The following is a 15,533-nucleotide window of genomic DNA, read 5'->3' as shown; positions in this document are numbered from 1 at the left end:
GATAGAAGGCAAGAATTTACAAAATAAAGCATGATGGTAAATTTTATGTGATAACTACTGGAACCAACGTGTACTCAGATTAAATATGTCTGTGTGTGTCTGTAAGGGTGTTTCTGGATGAGATTAATATTTGAATTAGTGATCTCCATAAGTAGATTGCCTTCCCCAATGTGAATGGCCATTATTTAACTCATTGAGGCCCCAAATAGAACAAAAGGCAAAGGAAGAAGGAATTACCCTCTTTTGTTTCTTGCCTGCCTGATTTAGATTAGACATTGATCTTCTTCTGCCCTTGAGTTAAGCTTTACACCATCAACACCCTTGGTTTCTAGATCTTTAGACTCAAACTAGAATTACACCCCTGGCTTTTCTGGATCTCTAGCTTCCAGATGACATCACTGGAACTTCAGCCTCCATAATCAGACAAACGTTTTCCTAAAAGAGTTTTTCTAAAAGAAAACTCTCTCTCTCTCTCTCTCTCTCTCTCTCCATATATATATACACATATATCCTATTGATTCTATTTCTCAGAACTCTGACTATATAGGAGTTGTTGCATTTTAGTTATTGGATGTTGTGATATAATAGGACTTCAACCAGTAGTTTAGAATACAAAGAATGAGGACTCAACACAGTGGGGTAGGGAAATAGAAGGGATTGGTATAGTGTCTGGTGGATACTATGGACTTAGATGGAATTTCTTCCAATGACCTGAAAGAATCTCAAGAAGACAGTTTCAGATATGTATACTTCAGTACCACACCCAAGGCAAGGCAGAAGCAGACCTATGGGTTAACTCAGATCCAGCAAAACAGACATGTTACATTGGACCTGAAATTCTTACACTCAGTACCCACTTCTTTCTGTCTTAGCACAAAAATTGCGCTCTTCTCTGATTCACCAGATCAAATTCCTCCTCATCTGGTGCTTGGCCTAAAACCGAAGTTGATCTATTTGTATTGATCCTTGGATTGCCAGTTGTATCTCTCAGAGATTTCATCTCTGCCTTCATTTCTCTGATACTATGCTAACTTTCTGATAACTCCTTCTCTTCAGAACTTCTTGAGAAATGTTTCCCAACATGCTGTGTGACTCAGAGAACTGTACAGTCAACATTGACTACTCTTTATTGTAAACTCCAACCTTACATTGCAGGACTAATCAATAATAAAACAAATGCTAAGATTCATAAGACATTGATTTTGAGCCTGCTGATGCCAGTTCTGTTCCTGTAGGGTTTATTCTGAGAGACCAAGTCTTCGTTAGCCTAGGTGTCAACAGGAAACTGATCAAACACTCAAATTAGGACATGTCAATAAGGATTCATTCCCAAAATATTACCTCCATAGATGGGGTAGGGAATCACAAGAAAGAGTTTGGTCATCCAGAGTTTATTTCTCATAAGCTCAAAAGTATGAGGTCAAAAAGGAGTGCATAAAACCAAAGAGGAAAAGAGTGCTATAGTATGTTGCTCATTTTGAGAAGAATAGTACTTCTGTGGAAGAACACAGTCACCCTGGGGTAGTCACAGGAAGGGAGTTAGAGGGCATAGAGAAAGAAGTACCCTGACCTCAATTCTCTTTTTTCTTTGATCTCTAACTAGGATCCATATTGGATGAACGTAACTGAAAGCTAGAGGATGTGGAAACCCAGTCATATAGTCCCCATGGGCTAGCATCCAACCTCACCACTCTCATCACGCCAACAGATGTGATTTCAGTCTGTGTTCCTGTCTGTGTTCCTGCCCAAATCTCATGTTGACTTGTAATCTTCAATGTCGGAGGAAGGGCCTGGTGGGAGGTGACTGGATCATGGGGGTGGATTTCCCCCTTGCTGTTCTCATGATAGTGAATGAGTTCTCATGAGATCTGATTGTTTAAAAGTGTGTAGCACCTCCCCCTTTTCTCTCTTTCTTCTGCACTGACTGTGTAAGATGTGACTGCTTCCCCTTCGTCTTCCACCATAATTGTAAGTTTCCTGAGACCTCCCCAGTCATGCTTCCTATACCTCCTGTGGAACTGTGAGCCAATTAAATATCTCTTCTTCATAAAATACTCAGTCTCAGGTATTTCTTTGTAGCAGTGTGAGAATAAACTGTTACCAAAAATTGACCAGAAGTGGAGTGTTGCTATAAAGGTACCTGAAAATTTGGAAGCAACTTCAGAACTGTGTAACAGGCAGAGGTTGGAGGGGTGTGGAGGGCTCAGAAGAAGACAAAAATGAGGGAAACTTTGGAACGTCCTAGAAACTTGTTAAGTTGTGTCCAAAATGCTCATAGTACTATGGACAATGAAGTCCAGTCTGAGGAGGTCTGAGATGGAAATGAAGAACTTGTTGGGAACACTTTTGCTTTATGTTACCAAAAACCTGGTGGCATTGTGCCACTGCTTAAGGGATCAGCGGAACTCTGAACTTGAGAAAGATGATTTAGGGTATCCAGTGGAAGAAATTTCTAAGCAGCAAAGCATTCAAGATGTGGTCTGGCTGCTTCTAAAACCTATGCTCATATGGGTGAACAAATAAATGACCTAAAACTGGAAGTTATATTTAGAAGGGAAGCAGAGTGTAAAAGTTTGGAAAATGTGCAGGCTGCTCATGTGGGAGAAAAGAAAAACCCCTTTTCAGGGGAGGAATTGAGGCAGGCTGCAGGAATTTGCACAACTGAATGAAAGTAAAGGAGCAATAATACCGAAGACAATGGGAAAAAGGCTATAAAGGCATTTCAGAGACTTTCAAAGCAGTCCCTCCCGTCACAGACCCGTAGGCCTAGAAGGGAAGAATGACTTTGTAGGCCAGGTCCAGGGCCCCATACAGTACCCTGTACAGCTTCAGGACACTTCTCCCTGCATCCCAGCTGCTCCAGCTCCATTCATGGCTCAAAGGGGCCCAGGTTTTCAGGTTGCTGCTCCAGAGGGTGCAAGCCCTAAGCCATGGTGGAATTAAGCCTGCAGGTAGGCAGAGTGCAAGAGTTGAGGCTTGGGAGCTTCTGCCTAGATATCAGAAGATGTATGGAAAACCCTGGATGTCCAGGCAGAAATCTGCTGCAGAGACAGAGCCCTCACGGAGAACATCTATTAGTTCAGTGCAGAGGGAAAATGTGGGGTTGCTGTCCCCACACAGAGTCCCCACTGGGTCACTGTCAAGTGGAGCTATGAGAAGTGGGCCACCATCCTCTATACCCCAGAATGGTAGATACACAGACAGCTTGCTGTATGCACCTGAAAAAGCCATAAGCACTCAATGCCAGCCAGCCCTTGAGAGCAGCCTTTGGGACTGAGCCCTGCAAAGCCACAGAGGCAAAGCTGGCTGAAGCCTTGAGAACCCAGCCCTTGCATCAGTATTGCCTGGATGTGAGACATTGAGTCAAGGGAGATTATTTTGGAACGTTAAGATTTAATTACTGCCCTACTGGGTTTCAGACTTGCACAGGGTCTGCATCCCATTTCTTTTAGCCAATTTCTCCCTTTTGGAATGGGAGTATTTACCCAATTCCTGTACTCCCGTTGTATCTTGGAAGTAACTAACTTGTTTTTTATTTTGGTTCATAGGTGGAAGGGACTTGCTTTGTCTCAGATGATACTTTGGACTGTGGACTTTTGAGTTAATGCTGGAAGGAGTTAAGAATTTGGGGCTGGGCACGGTGGATCACACCTGTAATGCCAAGGTGGGTGGATCATCTGAGGTTGGGAGTTCGAGACCAGCCTTACCAACATGGAGAAACCCCATCTCTACTAAAAAAAAAAAAAAAAAAAAAATTAGCTGAGTGTCATGGTGCATGCCTATAATACCAGCTACTCGGGAGGCTGAGGCAGGAGAATCACTTGAACCTGGAAGGCAGAGGTTGCAGTGAGCTGAGATAGCACCATTGCACAACAGCCTGGGCAATAAGAATGAAACTCCATCTCAAAAAAAAAAAAAAAAAAATAGAACTTGGGAGACTGTTGAGAAGGGATGATTGTATTTTGTAATGTGAGAAGGACATAAGATGTGGGATGTGCCAGGGGCAGAATGATATGGTTTGGATTTGTGTCCCCACCCAAATCTCATGTCGAATTTTAATTCCCAGTGTTTAAGGAGGGGTCTTGTGGGAGGTGATGAGATCATGGGGTGAACTACCTTCTTGCTGTCCTCATGATTGTGAGTGAGTTCTCATGAGATCTTGTTGTTTAAAAGTGTGTAGCACCTCCTTCTTTGCTCTCTTCCTTGTGCTCTGGTCATGTAAGAAATATCTGCTTCCCCTCTGCCTTCCATCATGATTGTAAATTTCCTGAGGCCTCCTGACCATGCTTCCTGCACATTCTGTGGAACTGTGAGCCAATTAAACCTCTCCTTTTTATAGATTACTCAGTCTCAGGTATTTCTTTACAGCATTGTGAGAACACACTAATACACTAACCCAACAAGATTGTTGAAGTGTTGATCTGGAGGGCAAAAGAAAGGGAGTCGACAAGTGTCCAAATCTATAGTTAGGACTCACAACTTAATCCTCCATGGATAACTTAATCCTCCATGGATAGAGCTAGAAAACATAGAGGCAGAGAAGAAAGCAGAAGCTGATATTAGCCACCCCTTACTCTGCACCAAATCATAACATGTGCAGTCAACAGAGTTGCTAAAAACTAAAATCAGTGTCTTTGATGCTCTGAATCAGGGGTCACCAAACTATAGCCTATGGGCAAAATCCAGCCCAGGTTTATTTTTCTAAATAAACCTTACTGGAACACAGTCGCATCTACTTGTTTACCTTTTGGCTTGTGGCTGTTTTCGTAATGCACTATTAGATGACTACAGAGACTGTATAACCAACAAAGCTGAACATACATGATCTCTTGACTGTTACGGAAAAGTTTGCTAACCCATGCTCTTCACTGATGCACAAAAGTAAATAATGTGAAGTTTCTCAAATTGTATCCAGGGGTAGTGGTGCTATGAAAGGGGTGGATGGTACTTCTGTGACTCATAGACAATATTTGCTTTATTTTCAAGCAAATACATTACAATGCCAGTCTATACATGTTTGATTCCACACTAGTCCTTCACTTTGCCTTTCTGGGGATTGTTTAAGTAGCGAGTAGGTTGGAAGATGCTATGGTTAAAATAGTATGGTATCCTGGCAGAAACCTACAACAATAACAACAAAAATAATAATAGCAATAATAAGCACACACAATGTTTCCTGTGTGCTAGGCTTTATTCTAAATGTGTTAACACTTTGGGAGGCCAAGATGGGCAGGTTACTTGAGCCCAGGAGTTTGAGACCAGCCTGGGCAACATGGTAAAACCCCATCTCTACAAAAAAAAAAAAAAAAAAAAAAAAAAAAAAAAAAAAATTCCAGATGTGGTGGCATACTCCTATGGTTCCAGCTACTCAGGAGGCTGAGGTGGGAGAATCACTTCAACCTGGGAGGTTAAGAATTCAGTGAGCCGAGATGGCACCACTGCACAGAGTGAGACCTTGTCTAAAAAAAAAAAAAAAATAAGTAAATGATTTAATATAGAGAGTAATTTCTCAAATCTTAAAATAACTTTATGAGTAGGTACTTTCATTGTCATCACTACTATTTTACAAATGATGGAATAGAGGCACAGACGAGTTATGCCATGGGCCCAAGATCATGAAGTGGGTGAGTGACAGCTGAAGTTCAAAGCCAGATAGTCTGGCTCCAGAGTCTCTGTTCCTAACCCCTATACAATGCTATTTTAATTTTTGAGGTCTATGGAATGGCTATGAAACAGTATGTTCTGATAACAAACATGCTTCAACAAATGCAAGTAGAATAGAGCAAATGAGAATTGCTATTTAAAAAGATCTTCATAATGAAATCAGAACCCAAACTATACCAATTACCCAAATTACTGATTTTAAAGATATATCTAGAGCTCACAGTTTCAAATTATAAAAATAAACTACTGATTTTTGGCGACATGGCAAGTCCTGCCTAATAAAGGCTTCTAAGAAGGAAAATTGGGGCTTTAACTTAGAGAAGATGCATAATTATTTTTTGTCATATTCCCTGTATTAATAAAAACATACAGTGGGGTAGAAATGTGTATATATGAATAAACGACTAAACTAGTGATTAACTATGTGAAGAGGGATATAGAAACCTCTTCTGGAAATTCACAAGTGTATCCTAAACCAATGCACTGGGCTAGTTCCTAACTCAATTTATGCAATATTCCTGACAGGTCTCTTTTGCTCCTTGTCTTATTTAGGTTGAAATAAATGGTAGACAAGCATCATTGTCCCTGCAGCATTCTCAAAAATGTCTATTACAATGCAGTTGCCAAACTTTTCTTTTCTGTATCGGATTTTAATAGGTTCGCCTCTTGTCATTGAGAAATCACTTTTGTTTAGAATTTTAAAGCACCTTTTATTCTTTCTCACACAAATATAATTAATACCTTTTGTTCTCATGCAACAGCATAAAATATAACTGTTTTTGCTGCTCTGAAATTACTAGTTTAGTAGTGAGAATAAATTATGTAACTTTAAAGTGCTTGCAATGGAAAAGAAAACGTTTTCTGGAGAAATTGAATTTTCATTTGTTTTTACTTCTGGGTCTTTAACATCCCCATTCCTGTTTCATCAGTGACTTGTAAAACAATGCTGGAAATGATTCCCTAAGTAGTGTTCCAGGCCCAGAAAGTACTTTATGTAAACCATCTTGGAAAGATCCATTCATTCTTTTATTCTTTCAATAAATATTTATTTAATGCTTAACCATAAACTAACTGCCCTGTTCAGCCCAAGTGACACAAAGATGAAAAGACATTGCCTTTTCCCTTGATGAGCTCACTGTATAGAAGGGAAGACAGATTTTTTTTTTTTTAAATAAAAGACATTATAATGAGAATTTGTTCAGATAGCTGGGAAAACTCACAGAACACAGCAATTTATTTGGTCAAAGGGAGTCAGGAGCTGCTTCACCAAGGAATCAACATTTAAAGGGGTCCAAATAAGGCCATTATACAACTTAACTTTTTTTGAAAATTATATACTTAAAATAAAGAAATGATTAAAAATTAAATTTTCAATTTTAAAAATCAAAAATATGTGTTTTAAAAAACACTGACCAAATAAATGGCACCCACATCTGTGACATTCACTGGAGAATGGAACTCAAGATTAAAGAGATCCATTTTAGCTAGCCAAGTACTTACAACTTTTTTAAAATTCTAACAACATTTTGTAAAAGTTGCTAGTTGAAATTAGATTTTCGCTCCAAATTAGCTTTATATTCTTTCTCTAACATGGACACAGAAAGATGTGGATCGGATCTCAGCTCTATTGTCTATCTTTCTGCCTAATTTATTTATTCCTAGGCTCACGACCTTAGGCTATTACAAAAGCTTTATGAAAAGTCCTAAAAACAAGAACTTTTTTCTACTTCTTTTTGAAAAGAATAGCAAGTTCTTAGCTATCGTTGGCACTTTGCTCTTCCAGATAAATTTAACAATCGTAGAATCCAGTTCATAAAAGACTTTTGGGAATTTTTTAGAATTGGTTTGAATATATAGATAAACTTGGGTAGCATTTATATTATCACAATATTCTTCTCCATAAAATAATATATATTTTGCATTTATTTTGATCTTTTAAAATATCCTTAGTACAGTTTTGTTTGTGTGTTTTTTGTTTTTTGAGACAGAGTCTCATTCTTGTCACCCAAGCTGGAGTGCAATGGCGCATTCTCGGCTCACTGCAACCTCTGTCTCCCAGGTTCGTGATTCTCCTGCCTCAGCCTCCCGAGTAGCCGGGATTACAGGCACTTGTCAACACACCTGGATAATTTTTGTATTTTTAGTAGAGATGAGGTTTCACCATTTTGGTCAGGCTGGTCTTGAACTCCAGACCTCTAGTGATCTACTCGCCTCAGCCTCCCAAATCCCCCTGCTGGGATTACAGGTGTGAGCCACCACTCCTGCCCCTTAGTACAGTTTCATAATTATTTTCTCTTCCCTATTCTCTGCTCAGTATTCTTAAAGTAATCTCAAGACAGCAGAGATTCTGCAACCACATCTACACACCTGATCTTCCAGAGCTCAGCTTTCTGCAAATGCCTGAATTCAGTTTGATTTTAACGTCTTTGGTTTTCTTCCAAAGCCTTTCCTGATAAATTCTATCTCACTATGATCACTTCCTTGCCCTTTTTCCTTCTTCATTTTTTTGCTTACCTCTAGTGTGCATTTGTTATGAGGCCTTTTCACCACCCTTGAGTCATTTCCTGTAACATATTTTGTCTCTCCCTAAGAGCCTATGCCGGTTTTCCACTTTGTTACTCCTCCACTGTGCTTAGTAAAGGCCTTGACATTAAATTAGGCTTGTGTTCAAAATTATTTATTAAAGGAATAAAAGGCTTCAACAAATGATCCTTTTATACAAAGAGTGTCTCATTTTCAGAGTCAGCCCCACTTCCTGATGGATCATGAGGACAGAAATTTCTCCCCTCCCACTGTTAGCCCCTCCTCCGGTCTTGTCAACGTGGCTTTCTTCACACTGAAGAAAAATAATCTATCACTTGGTATCAAACTATTTGCTTTTCAAACTGAATACCTCAGAATAATAAATTATAAAAGAAAGGCCATGAATCAAAAATGCCACCTGAACACATCCTCTATTTTTTTCTCAGTATAGCCCAAAATGACAGCTGCATTAGAATGAATCATCAGATAATCAACACAAAAGGCCTCATTTAAGTTCATTATTCACAGTGAGAGCCTGGCTTTGAGCCCTGATACACTTCAGAACTTTGGTTTACAAAGATAATAAAAACATTCAAAGATATGTCAAACTAACCTGACTGTTCCCATCTCTGTATAAATGAGATGATCCCTCCCCAAACCAGCTTCTGCCTCACCAGGGAGTCGCCCCCTCAGGACACATCCCCTACCGTAAACAACCTATTTTTCTTGGCTGGGCCACCATATAGGCAGCTCCCTCTGTGCCTCTGATGGAGCAACACTGCTTCTCACTCAGATGTTCTTTATTTACTCCTCTGTCAAAGCAAATATTGCACATTATTAAAAATTCCTATCCCACCCTACCTAAGGAGAAAAAGTAGAATTACTTGGCCATGTGTTCATCCAGCAAACACTATTGAAGGTCCAATCTGTCTGCAATAGTGTGCTTAGTGCTGAGGGAATACGGGGTGAACCAGATCATATCTCTGCCCATAGGCAACTTACACTGAAGATGACATGTAAGAGGAAGGGCAACTTTATATACAGGGATACTTTAAAAATGTCACCAATTATTTGGTGGCACAAAAGATGTCACCAATCAGCACAGGGGATGGCTGCCTGCCCTGTTCTTGAATAGACACTCAGAGCAGTTTGTACTCAGAGGGTAACAGAAAATACCATGGAAGCGAAGCAGTGAGAGAGCACGGTCTCTGTAGATAGGAGAACTGTTCTAGTTTCATCCCTACTACTAACTAGCTCAGTGACTGATGACAAGACCCTGCTGTGCTCAAGAACTCATATGCTCAAGTTTCCTCATGTAAAATGAGAGGATTTTAGACGATGATTTCTAACTTTATCTCCAGCTTTGATTTTTTATGATTCTGGGAAACTGCATTTTACCATTGACCACTTTAATGATAATGGAACCATTGGATGTTGCACTCCTTGCCATTCATTCTATGTTACATAAATCAAGGCTAGAAAGAATAAACTAGCAAATGCAAACTCTAAACCTTGGTAATGATTTAAGGCAGTAAAATTATAATCAGAGTCCATTAACTGAAATGCGAAGGTACAGCATTCATGGACTATGCAAAAGAACCAAAAATAATATAAAAGGTACAGACTTTGAATATATTTAATTACTTTTTAACAAAAGCATTAATTTCTACACGCATTATATACTTAATATACAGTATTTTCCCTGTTCTTTAAAAGATACTTGCTTGGAAAGATTAAAATACCAGTGATTAAAAATTTCTTCTTGATGCATGTCTATATTTTATAAAATATATATTTAATTTAGACATAAGACTAAACATTTTAAACTGTATTTATTTTTAAATATGTATTTTAGCATGGAATGATTTGAGTGGGTCTAATATCAGCCCACTGATAGTGAGTGATGCCTCCAAGTTCCTGGAATCACCATCATCAAGACAACTAACCAGTGAAACTCCAGCTATGATTCTCTCTTCATCCAGTCTCTGATACATGTGGAGTCTCTACCTTCAGGATCTGCCATCACCTCATAAGAGTGAGAAGTTCCCAGGCCATTATTTATGTCCAGGGTCCATCCAAGTCAAGGTGGCTGTAGAAACAAAATGTCCCTTCCCTTGCTCTCTGTTTTCTTACCATTCCCATTCATCCTTTACCCCATGATCATCTCCATATTGCTCTGAAACCCTCCCTCATCCTGGCCTCTCTGACTTCCTAAACTTTCTATGAAATTGCACCTCATGGACCAACAAACATCTCAGTCTTTAATTTCTTTTCTCATTGCCTTAACTGACACCTGCTGATCTTCAGAGGGTAATGATTCCTCTAGACTCTCTGAGATGGTGGCAGTTTATTTTCCCCAAGCTTATATCTTCAAACTAGAAATTGATCTAGATTTATCTTTGCTACTCATTGCTGCTTTCAGATCATCACCCCACCAATATAATCTTAAAAGTCTATCTCTCTAAAGCTCATGATATTCAGCCATATCCTTCTCTCCTGTCCTCTACTGTTATAATTTGCCATGCCTCTGATAACGTCTAATTCATGAATAGGTTCAATACCTGGAATGTGCTTTCTCCCTGCTCCAAACTCTGCTGTCATTTGGAACAGCATTAACATGAATTTCTGAGACTTAATCACATGTGTCTCAGCTTCTCACCTCATGTCCATGGACATCCTCTGGCATGGTTTGGCTACTTCATTATTTATCATTGTCTCACCTACGAAATCCCAATCTAAGCATCTCACTTCAGCCACAGCCTTTGTGTTATCCAGATGCTTCTTTTGCAACTACTACCACCACCCACCTTGACAAACTTTTTTTCCTGAATTATCCCAACTCTAAGAAAGACTTCTAGGTTCCATCTAATAGCTAATCTTCCCTTTGTACTCAGTAACAGAACATTTGAATGCTGTTTTGGTACATGGAAGTCTGGAATAAATACCAAAGATGTCAACATCTGTTTCAGCTAGTGGTGACCATGTGACTACATTGTGTGAAATTTCAGGAAGTATCATTGGAGAAAGAGCACCTGCTCTGCTCACTCCTTCCCCTTTCAAGCTTGTTAAAATTTAGACCTAACAACTGGAATTCAGAAACTCTTTTGCTTCATGATGTGAATGTGGAAAAAAGCCATACACAGCAAATGAACTAGATAGAACACTGGAGCACGACCAACATTGAAAGATAGAACATCCCCAAAGTCAGTGAATGTTCAGGGAGAGAAAACTTCTCTTTTTCTTAAGCTACTGTTATTGTTATCATAGATTGTTGTTGTGGTTTGGTTTGTTTTTTTGTTTGTTTGTTTTTTGGTTACTCACAGTTGAACCTTATGATAGCCAATATATCAATTATCCACTCCTCCATGCCTATCTCTTAGTAGCTCATTGATGTTGCTAGTTAGAGACAGACAACACAGAAGATGGCATGCATGGTAAATTTGTGATTCAATCTCAAATGATCTTTCGACACTACTCAAAAGTCCTACCACATTTCTGTTTACTCACTCTACCACCCACTACCTCTTAGACTATTTCTCCTCAAACTCTCCATTTAGTTTTCTCACCTTCCTGTTTTACCAAAAAAATACAATCCGTTAAACAGCATCTTCTTCATTTTCTTTTCTTTTTGGCTTTTTTTTTTTTTTTTTTTTTTTACCGAGTCTTGTTCTGTCCCCCAGCCTGGAGTGCAGCGGCACCATCTCGGCTCACTGCAAGCTCCGCCCTCCGGGTTCACACCATTCTCCTGCCTCAGCCTTCCGAGTACCTGGGACTACAGGCGCCTGCCACCACGCCCAGCTAATTTTTTTGTACTTTTTTTTTTTAGTAGAGACGGGGTTTCATCGTGTTGGCTAGGATGGTCTCTATCTCCTGACCTCGTGATCCACCCACTTCAGCCTCCCAAAGTGTTGAGATTACAGGCGTGAGCCACAGTGCCCGGCCTTCATTTTCAAGATACCAAACAAATAAATCCACGTTCTCTGTCACTCTTCTATACAAGCCTAACTTTATTCAGTTGATTTCTCAAGAACAATTTCACAATCAATTATTGCTTCTCTATTTTATAGTCAGCCTCTCAATCTCTAATAGATTTTTTTCCAATGTTTGTGTTGTTGTTGTTTTGAATATGATTACTGTTGCTGTTGTTTTACTCATTCAAATTTTTCTCCTTTTAAAAAAGAAAACATGCTCACTCAGCTTCTCATTTGTGTATCTATTCCTTTTTCTCTCTTCTCCTCTACATATTTCCTTCAGTTTGGAGTAAAGTTTCTCAAAGGAGCTACCTATTCTTACATTCTTTTATTTCTCACCTTTCTCTCACATATCTACACAATAAAAAAAGAATCTCATCTACCATGCCTCCGAATGAGCTCTTACTACTGATACCACGGGCTGTGTCTCACTGCAATCAACAAATATTCCTCAGTCCTCATTTTACTTGACTTCCTGGTAGCACTGGGTGTTGATAACCACTTTGCCTTTTTTGAAGCATTCTTTTCCCTTAGTTTTTCTAAAGCAACATTATCCTGTTTTCCTTTCTACATTTTTGGCAACTCCTCTTCTCTTTCCTTGTTTTTTTAAAATTCATCCATGAGGCATTAAAAATTGGAGTTGTTCAAGACTCAATCCTAATCTTTCTCTTTTCATTCCATATTTTCTTTCTAGGTAATATTATACAAAATCTTAGATAAATTTACCATCTAAATGCAGGTAGTTCATACAGTTGTATATCTAGCTAAGCTCTCCTTGGATTTCCAGAACACATTTGAGTTGATATATTCAATCACTTGAACATGGAACATGTTAAATGCTTTATAAGTATTAGCAATTATTTTTATTGTATGTACAACTGCACGGATGATGCCTTCTTTTGGATGTATCAGAGGTATCTCAAACTGTATGTTCAAAACAAATCACCTGTATGTTCTCTGCCACCAATACGGTTTTTCTCCAATGTTTCTGTTTCAGTGAGAGCTACCACCTACCATCGAGCTATACAAGTCAAAAACCTCATAGTCTTCTTTGATAATTGTTGTTTATTAATTTACCCATTAAAAAATATTTTAAATCCCTCTATCTTTATATCGGTCTTTAATTCCCCCATCTTCTTTTGCCTAAATTATGGCAACAGTGTCCTAACCATTTATCCCAAAAGCTCTTCTTCTTCTTGCAACTTTGCAGCTGGAGTGATCTTTTGAAAATTAAAATTAATTTGTGTCACTCTTCCTCATATCTTACACAATTAAAAATAGTTCCATGATCTTTGGATAACAGCAAGTGTCTCCTCATGGCCAGGAAGGCTTGTCATTGGCATTGACTTCTCCAGGTTCCTCTTGCCCTTTGCTGTTCTTCACAATCATTCTCACCCATGCCACTGACCTTCTTTTGGTTCATCGTAATTTTCACATTTCATCATAGCATAGACCTTTGCACATGTAATTTTCTCTACCTAGAAAATCTCCACTTCCTTACCTAGGTAATTACTATTTTGTTTAAGAAAGCATTCTATGTGCTTCTGTTCTAGGACAAAGTCCTTAGGGCTACCATAGTGCTGGGCACCTTTTACAGCTCCTGACATTATCACGAATTCATGTTTTTGTTTTTGTTTTGAGACAGAGTCTTACTCTGTTACCCAGGCTGGAGTGCAATGGTGCGATCTCGGGTCACTATAACCTCTGCCTCTCAGGTTCAAGTGATTCTCCTGCCTCAGCCTCCTGAGTAGCTGGGATTACAGGCATCCACCATCATATCTAGCTAATTTTTGTATTTTTAGTAGAGATGAGGTTTCACCATGTTGGCCAGGCTGTCTCAGACTCCTGACCTCAGGTGATCCGCCCTCCTTGACCTCCCAAAGTGTTGGGATTACAGGCGTGAGCCACAGCACCTGGCCACCAATTTCATGTTTTTTAATAAGATAAGTTGATTAACATGTATCTTTCCTAATAGTCAGGAAGCAAATGGGTTATTCATCTTTGTGCCTAGGTTGGAGCCAAGTTGCTTTGCATCTAGTTCATGTTCAGTAAATATATATTGAATGAATAAATGAATAACTGCCTAAGTTAATTTATCTCTTATAAATATCATCCACATAAATTTCAGCTATCCTCTTTTCTTTCATTTTTATGTTTTCCTCCAAGAAATCTTTTATAACCTGCTGAGGCTTTTAGATTTATTTTATTTGCTTTAAAACTAAACTTAAAATTGGATAATATTATTTTATAAAAGGCATAGAAGTATGAAAATATTTGATGGTTCATTACTTGAATTATATGTATGTGGACAGATGTTTTCTCTGTTTTCCTTTCTTCTACTTTTTTCTTTTCCTTCTCAACATCAAAACCACTTTTTCTTGAAAGAAAAAATAACTCCCAATGGAGAGTCAAAGAATATATGTGTAAGGAGAATGAGAAGGGCCATCAGGAGCCTTGAAATGTTGGCAGGTAGCCAGATATTTGTCAGATTCCATGGAAAGGATCTTCAGGTACTAAAATGAATGAAGTGCACCTACTAGTATTGCTCCTGTCCAGTGTCTTATCCAGGTCTAGTTTCAGAAAGTAGTATAGTACTAACTAAAGTCTAGCAAAAGAGAGCACAATTCTTAGTTATCTAGCACTGAATGAACCAAGAATTAACACTGCTGGGGAGCATTGCAGATGGCAATTCTTATATAAGATTAATTGCCACATGAGGGGTAAAAACAATAAGTGCTGATTTTGGATGAGAAACATTCATTAAGGGCTCAGGGATACCATAAGGTTTTGTGGATGAAAGACACTACTAGATCTGGGCCTTGATGCATAGAGCTTTGTTAGGTCGAGAGAATTAGAAAGAACATTCTAAACAGAATCAGCAGAGAGAAACACTGGTCTGAAGAAGCATATTTTTAAGCAGCCATTAAGTGGCCAAGTCTGACTCGGAATTTGAGAATTTACATAAGAGATAGTTGAAGATCTAAATATAGAGATTGTGTTGTTGATAAAGAAAATCTATTAAGCATTTGACTAAGTGTATTTTAGGGATATGAACGTAGTCAAAGTTATTGTCAAAAGAATAAAGCAGCCAAATAATGCAAACAGAACAGGGAGCATTTGACCACATATTTTTCTAATCTATGCTGAATAAATTGTGAAAGGAAAAGGAAACTTATATTTATTGAGTACTTACTATGTATTCCATCACACTAGATATTTTACATACACTATGCCATTTTATTTTTTAAAAATACTTTAAAATTATCAGGTATTAACACTGTTTTACAAAAAGCAAATCAGTACTTAGGTTTAAGTTGTAAAATATTACATATGTAGTAAGAGCAGACTGAAGATTTAAAACTAGGTGTGTAGGAT

The sequence above is a fragment of the Macaca nemestrina genome, chromosome 8 (assembly GCF_043159975.1).
Source record: "Macaca nemestrina isolate mMacNem1 chromosome 8, mMacNem.hap1, whole genome shotgun sequence".
Classification (NCBI taxonomy): Eukaryota; Metazoa; Chordata; class Mammalia; order Primates; family Cercopithecidae; genus Macaca; species Macaca nemestrina.
This window is presented reverse-complemented; position numbering follows the sequence as displayed.